Source organism: Malaclemys terrapin, chromosome 8 (assembly GCF_027887155.1).
Source record: "Malaclemys terrapin pileata isolate rMalTer1 chromosome 8, rMalTer1.hap1, whole genome shotgun sequence".
NCBI classification, from domain to species: domain Eukaryota; kingdom Metazoa; phylum Chordata; order Testudines; family Emydidae; genus Malaclemys; species Malaclemys terrapin.
In genome coordinates, this window is record NC_071512.1 from 55270065 (window position 1) to 55277441 (window position 7377).

The window sequence follows — 7377 nt, forward strand, 5'->3', positions numbered from 1 at the left end:
CGTCGACCCTCTCATGTTTGCTGGAACTCTCACTGGAAGAGTCTGTAGAGCTCCATTACTATCTGCATCACATCCCAGATAGAACTGCCATGATGACAGGACCTTCTGGAATTCTAATGTCTCTGCTTCTGGTCCTCCTTAGCCTGGGAGGGTGTGAAGAGGGGAAATGCTGGAGAGAGAGAGGATTGTCTACAGTTAAGTCACTGGACTCAGACTTGGACTTAGGAGAACTCTCTGTCCACGGACTCTTTCTGTGACTTTGGGAAAGTCACTTAACCTCTGTTCATCCACCCTTGTCTGTCTGTTTAGACTATAAATTGGGGGGTGGTGGGCAGGGATCATCTCTTATAATGTGTCTGTTCAGTGCCCAGCACAGTGGGCCACCACTCCCACTTGGGCGTCTTGAGGTACTACTGCAATGCATATAGTAAATAATGGTATCCAGACTTTTTCAGGCCCCCAAAGAGTTTTGAGCAATGGGTTGGTTCAGTTTTCACTGTATCCAAATGAGTTCTCCCCATAAAGCTTTGGCTTCTTCAGTCACCAAAGAGTGAAGTCAATTTGAAACGCATTCTGATTTCCTGGGGGGTTTTCATCTCGGCCCTCTTCCAGCAAAAGAGTTGTATTGTATCTACTTTTATGTCTAGAAGTCCCATTCAGAATCAATTCTTTGTCTCTTTAGTGGTCCGCCAAGTGCTTTGGAATTATGTCAAGTCACGGGAAGAAAGCAGGAAGCAGGCGGCCACATGAGTCGCTGGGAGGGAGTGAGCGGCACAGATGAGTAGCTAGATGTGCTAGAGAGAGAGAGAGCCATCTACCACAGCTTTGGTGAGCAGAACTCTCCCCTCCCTTAGTCATAAAATCCAGGCACCGGGATCCCAACTCTCCTCCAGTTCCTGACTTTAGAAGGACCCCTGTCTTGCCCAGACCTCTTGTGAGCATCATGGAAGCCTCCAAGGCATCTCTACTTGTCATCATCATCCCAGAAACAGGGTTGCACACTGCATGCTTGCAGACCGTATGGCGCGGGAAAGGGGAAATGGCAGGAGGCATCACGTGTCAGCCAGGGGAAAAACAAAAAAAAATCAGAATATGGATGTCAGCACAGTCCAATTTGACTGGAAACTGCTGTAAAGAATTATGAAGTCAAATCTAATTTAGGCACTCAATTAGGAGCTAAACAGGAAACACCAGGATCAGCTTGGCATATCCATAAAGACAGGACTCCATGGGCTGTGCCAGACAATTTGCACGAGGCAGTTGTCAAACAGGAAGTGGTCGAAGGGATATGCAGCATCCATTGTGCTTTTATCAAACAGAATTCTCATTTAATTCCCTCTTGTTTTTCACAGCCTCATAGAAGTGGGGCACTGGAATTTCGCTTCCTTCCCTGCCCATGTTTCCTTGGCTTCCTCTAACCAATGTGCCTGACCTGTTTCTTGTTTCATTCCCTGCACACCAGCAAGAAGGGGACTATTAAAAGCAGTGGTTATAGCTCCAGGAACAGTATTTGTTCACTAGCTGCTTGATGCAGAGGAATCAAGGGAGGGGGAGCCAAGGCACATCATTTTGGGTGTGCCACACAAAAATGGCGGCTGTTGGATTGAGCAGAGAAGGGTTGGTGGGTTTTAATTTCTCAACAACAAAATGGTGGATCTCTTAAAACACGTTTTAAAAGATGTAGCGAATCGAGAGGACATGTCTTGTCAGAATGTAACAGTTGAAGGTAGGTCAAGTTTTCAGCTCACCCAAGTCTCTTCTTGTAGTATTGGTTGGTCTCTGCTTCATATCCCTCCTCACTTGCAATCATTCCTTTCCAGTAGAAACCACCACTGTAGGACCTATGAATATCCAACATCAGGCCATGGTTTCTGTGTCCCAGTGTCTCTGATCTCCTTTTATACCCACCTCTGAGTATCTAATCCATGGCCTGGACCAGAATCTGTTCAGATTCCGAAGTCCAGTAAAGCAATAAAGGGGAAAGCAAAAGGAATTCTGGGAACTGTTCTGCTAGTCAGTGCTCATATTTAGGTGGATAGTATATACCATAGCTCATGTATCATGGCTGCCCAATGAAAAAAAGAGGGGGAGGTGAGAAGAATGTAGAACATACTCCTGTGTGGAGGGTAATTTATTTATTCGCTGTTCAGGGAACATGCTATCCCTTTGCCTTAAAAATTCACACTTGGCTGCTAGGGAAAGGCTCTTCAAGCAGCATTTCTATGGCAAATCCAGACTGTAGTGTCCAGAGATGTGAGGGAGAAAAACCACGCCAATTCAAGTGTGTGGGTGGGTGGGTGTAGCTGAGATAGAAAGGGGCATCTTAAAAAATCGCCACAAAGTCTGAACACATTTCCCTTCTCGGGCACCTCCCTCTTCACTGGCTTTCCTCTCTGCCCCAGGCAATGTTAACATACACATGTTACCCCTAATTGGATAATTTGTGACTAGTCAGTAAGTATTGTGTAATGTACAAACCAGTACAGTGATTCTGCCCATTGTGTGAAATACGCAGAAGGACTTGTCTGTTATACAGAACTAGCAGAGGCCCTGCCATATGATAGGGTGAATCAATAAATCATATGCAAGTTGTGGATATTCTGCATGCTAAGTCATATGTCTACATTTCAGTGTCCAGGCTGTTACAGTGTGTTAGGATGTCTTTGTTGTTGTACCTTCTGCTTCCTCGAAGCCAAGAATGAAATTCACCTCCATGGAGAGGGCCTATGCACCACTTTTGCCCTGTTTTGCATGATTAAATGGGATGTAAGTGGTGGACAGGCATTGTTCTGGCCCTCTGCTTAGGGGTAAGTTTCACTCATAGACAGGGCCGGCTCCAGGCACCAGCTTACCAAGCAGGTGCTTGGGGCGGCCTCACTGGAGAGGAGCGGCACGTCTGGCTCTTCGGCAGCAATTCGGCAGTGGGTCCCTCACTCCTGCTCGGAGCGAAGGACCTCCCGCCGAAGTGCCGCAGATCGCGGCTTTTTTTTTTTTTGCAGGGGGCGGGGGGAAGGGGAGCTGCTTGGGGCAGCAAAATCCCTGGAGCCGACCCTGCTCATAAAGCAGTTTTTATTCTTAGCTGCTATGGTAGCAGTTGCAAGAAAATGAAATTTTTTCAATTTCCAGCAAAAGGAAATCTGCGAGGAATGATGCAACAGAAAATTCCACTTCCTAAACACCGCCTGCTGCCATCTACTGCTTTTCTAGGAAACGCATGCTTAGGCAAGGTACGTAAAGGAAAGAAATTGCCTTTCACTTAAGAAATCCACATGGCCAGCTGATTGTGCCAGTTAGACCCATTTTGAAAAACCGAAGCTGCTTGGAACATGCGAATTCTAGATTGTTTGTTTAATGAGGAAACCATTTTTCAATGGAGAACTAATCGGAGACCAATTTTATTATTAAGATAGGCTGCAATGCGTGACCTGTTGTGCAAAATTGGAAACAGGGTCTTCCCCATTTGGGAGCTGACCCAGTGCCCAGAGATAGCTATAACAAAGCACCCATTGACTTCTGCAGGCACTGGAGTATTCAAGGTGAAGTGGTCTATTAACAGCCCTCCAGTCATAGGGGGAAAAGGAAGAAGAGGGAAAAGCAGGGGGGGTTGTTAGTGGAGTATAGATTGTTATAATAAGCCATAAATCCAGTGTTTCTATTCAGTCCATGATTTTTAATGTCTAGCAAAGTTATGAGTTTAAGCTCCCAGGCTCATCTTTTGAAAGTGTTGTGCAGGTTTCCTTTGAAGATGAGGACTGAGAAGTCAGATAGAGTGACTGTTTTGTGAAAAGTGTTCATCCACAGGTGATCTGGTGTTTTTTGTCTTTTATCATTTTCCTGTGTGAGTTCATTTGAGAGTGTAATGACTGTCTGGTTTCAGCCACATAGTTGTTATGGGGGTGTTTAGTGCCCTTGAAGAGGTACACCACATGTTGTGATAGGCATGTGTAGGACTCATGGATCTTGAAAGGCCGGCTGTGGAGGGTATTGAACATTGTAGCAGTGGAGATATGTCTTCAGGTTTTGCATCTGTTGTTCTGGCAGGGGCTGGTGCAGCATTGATTTGGTGTGTCCTGGTCTGTGGGGAGCTTGCTTCTGATGATGCACTTGGAGATGCTGGGTGGTTGTTTGAAGGCCAGAAGTGGGGGTTCAGGAAAGGTGTCTTTCAGGATGGGGTCTCCATGGTGTATGGGTTGTAATTGTTTGATTATACCCCATATGGGTTCCAGTGTGGGCTGGTAGGTCAGGGTGGTGGTGGTGATTTCTGTATTGAAGCAGGTTCTCTTAGGGTATGTCTACACTACGAAATTAGGTTGAATTTATAGAAGCCGGTTTTATAGAAATCGGTTTTATACAGTCAATTGTGTGTGTCCCCACATAAAATGCTCTAAGTGCATTAAGTCGGTGGACTGCGTCCACAGTACCGAGGCTAGCGTCGACTTCCGGAGCGTTGCACTGTGGGTAGCTATCCCACAGTTCCCGCAGTCTCCACCGCCCATTGGAATTCTGGGTTGAGATCCCAATGCCTGATCATGCAAAAACAGTGTCGCGGGGGGTTCTGGGTACATGTCGTCAGGCCCCTCCCTCTCCGTCAGAGCAACAGCAGACAATCGATTTGTGCTTGTTACCTATGCAGACAACATACCACGGCAAGCATGGAGCCCGCTCAGCTCAGCTCAGCTCACCGTCACCATATGTCATCTGGGTGCCGGCAGACATGGTACTGCATTGCTACACAGCAGCAGCTAATTGCCTTTTGGCAGTAGACGGTGCAGTATGACTGGTAGCCTTCATCGGCTATCTGGGTGCTGGCAGACGTGGGGCTGCATTGCTATACAGCAGCAGCTCCTTGCCTTTTGGCAGTGGATGGTGTATTATGACTGGTATCTGTCGTCGTTGTATTCCTCAGTGAGTTCAATCATAGGCACCTGGGCAGACATGTTTTGTCTCCTGGAGACTCAGTCCTGCCGGCAGACCTATTGAACCGTCTTGACGATGATGGCTAGCAGTCGTAATACGCATCTTCTGCCAAGCACCCAGAAGATGCCGATGGCTAACAGTCATGCTGCACCGTCTGCTGCCAGCCTAAGATGTAAAAAATAGATGGACCAGATTTGTTCTGTATTCATTTGCTTCCTCCTCCCTCCGGGAAATCAACGGCCTGCTAAACCCAGGGTTTTGAGTTCAGTCTTTGGGGGGGCCATTCTGTGTGATAGTTGTTTGTGTTTCTTCCTGATGCACAGCCACCTTTGTTGATTTGAATTCCCTGTAAGCCATGTCGTCACTCGCCCCTCCCTCCCTCCCTCCGTCAGACAATAGTTTTGCGCCTTTTTTCAGCCCAGACGCCATAGCACTGGGATCATGGAGCCCGCTCAGATCACCGTAGCAATTATGAGCACTATGAACACCACGCGCATTGTCCTGGAGTATATGCAGAGCCAGAACATGCCAAAGCAAAACCAGGCGAGGAGGCGATTGCAGCGCAGTGACGAGAGTGATGAGGAAATTGACATGGACATAGACCTCTCACAAAGTACGGGCCCCAGCAATGTGCAAATCATGGTGTTACTGGGGCAGGTTCATGCCGTGGAACGCCGATTCTGGGCCCGGGAAACAAGCACAGACTGGTGGGACCGCATCGTGTTGCAGGTGTGGGACGATTCCCAGTGGCTGTGAAACTTTCGCATGCGTAAGGGCACTTTCATGGAACTTTGTGACTTGCTTTCCCCTGCCCTGAAGCGCCAGAATACCAGGATGAGAGCAGCCCTCACAGTTGAGAAGCGAGTGGCGATAGCCCTGTGGAAGCTTGCAACGCCAGACAGCTACCGGTCAGTCGGGAATCAATTTGGAGTGGGCAAATCTACTGTGGGGGCTGCTGTGATCCAAGTAGCCAACGCAATCAAAGACATGCTGATATCAAGGGTAGTGACTCTGGGAAAAGTGCAGGTCATAGTGGATGGCTTTGCTGCAATGGCATTCCCAAACTGTGGTGGGGCGATAGACGGAACCCATATCCCTATCTTGTCACCGGAGCACCAAGCCACCGAGTACATAAACCGCAAGGGGTATTTTTCAATGCTGCTGCAAGCCCTAGTGGATCACAAGGGACGTTTCACTAACATCAACATGGGATGGCCGGGAAAGGTACATGATGCTCGCGTCTTCAGGAACTCTGGTCTGTTTCAAAAGCTGGAGGAAGGGACTTTCTTCCCAGACCAGAAAATAACCGTTGGGGATGTTGAAATGCCTATCGTTATCCTTGGGGACCCAGCCTACCCCTTAATGCCATGGCTCGTGAAGCCGTACACAGGCAGCCTGGACAGTAGTCAGGACCTGTTCAACTATAGGCTGAGCAAGTGCCGAATGGTGGTGGAATGTGCATTTGGACATTCAAAAGTGTGCTGGCGCAGTTTACTGACTCGTATAGACCTCAGCGAAGCCAATATTCCAATTGTTATTGCTGCTTGCTGTGCGCTCCACAATATCTGTGAGAGTAAGGGGGAGACATTTATGGCAGGGTGGGAGGTTGAGGCAAATCACCTGGATGCTGATTACGCGCAGCCAGACACCAGGGTGATTAGAAGAGTACAGCAGGGCGCGGTGCGCATTAGAGAAGCTTTGAAAACGAGTTTTGTGACTGGCCAGGCTACGGTGTGAAACTTCTGTTTGTTTCTCCTTGATAAACCCTCCGCCCGCCGCTCCCCCAGTTCACTCTATTTCCCTGTAAACTAACCACCCTCCCCTCCCCCCTTCAAGCACCGCTTGCAGAGGCAATAAAGTCATTGTTACTTCACGTTCTTTATTAATTCATCACACAACTAGGGGGATAACTGCCAAGGTAGCCCAGGAGGGGTGGGGGAGGAGGGAAAGAAAAGGACACACTGCAGTTTAAAACTTTAACACTTATTGAAGGCCAGCCTTCTGATGCTCGGGCAATCATCTGGGGTGGAGTAACTGGGTGGCCAGAGGCCCCCCCACCTTGTTCTTGGGCGTCTGGGTGAGGAGGCAATGGAACTTGGGGAGGAGGGCTGTTGGTTACACAGGGGCTGTAGCAGCGGTCTCTGCTCCTGCTGCCTTTCCTGCAGCTCAACCATACGCTGGAGCATTTCAGTTTGATGCTCCAGCAGCCGGAGCATCGACTCTTGCCTTCTGTCAGCAAGCTGACGCCACTTATCCTCTTCAGCCCACCACTTGCTCTCTTTAGCCCGCGATTCAGCCCGCCACCTCTCCTCTCGTTAATATTGTGCTTTTCTGCACTCTGACATTGACTGCCTCCATGCATTCTGCTGTGCTCTGTCAGCGTGGGAGGACATCTGGAGCTCCAAGAACATATCATCCCGAGTCCGCCGTTTTCTCCTTCTAATCTTCACTAGCCTCTGT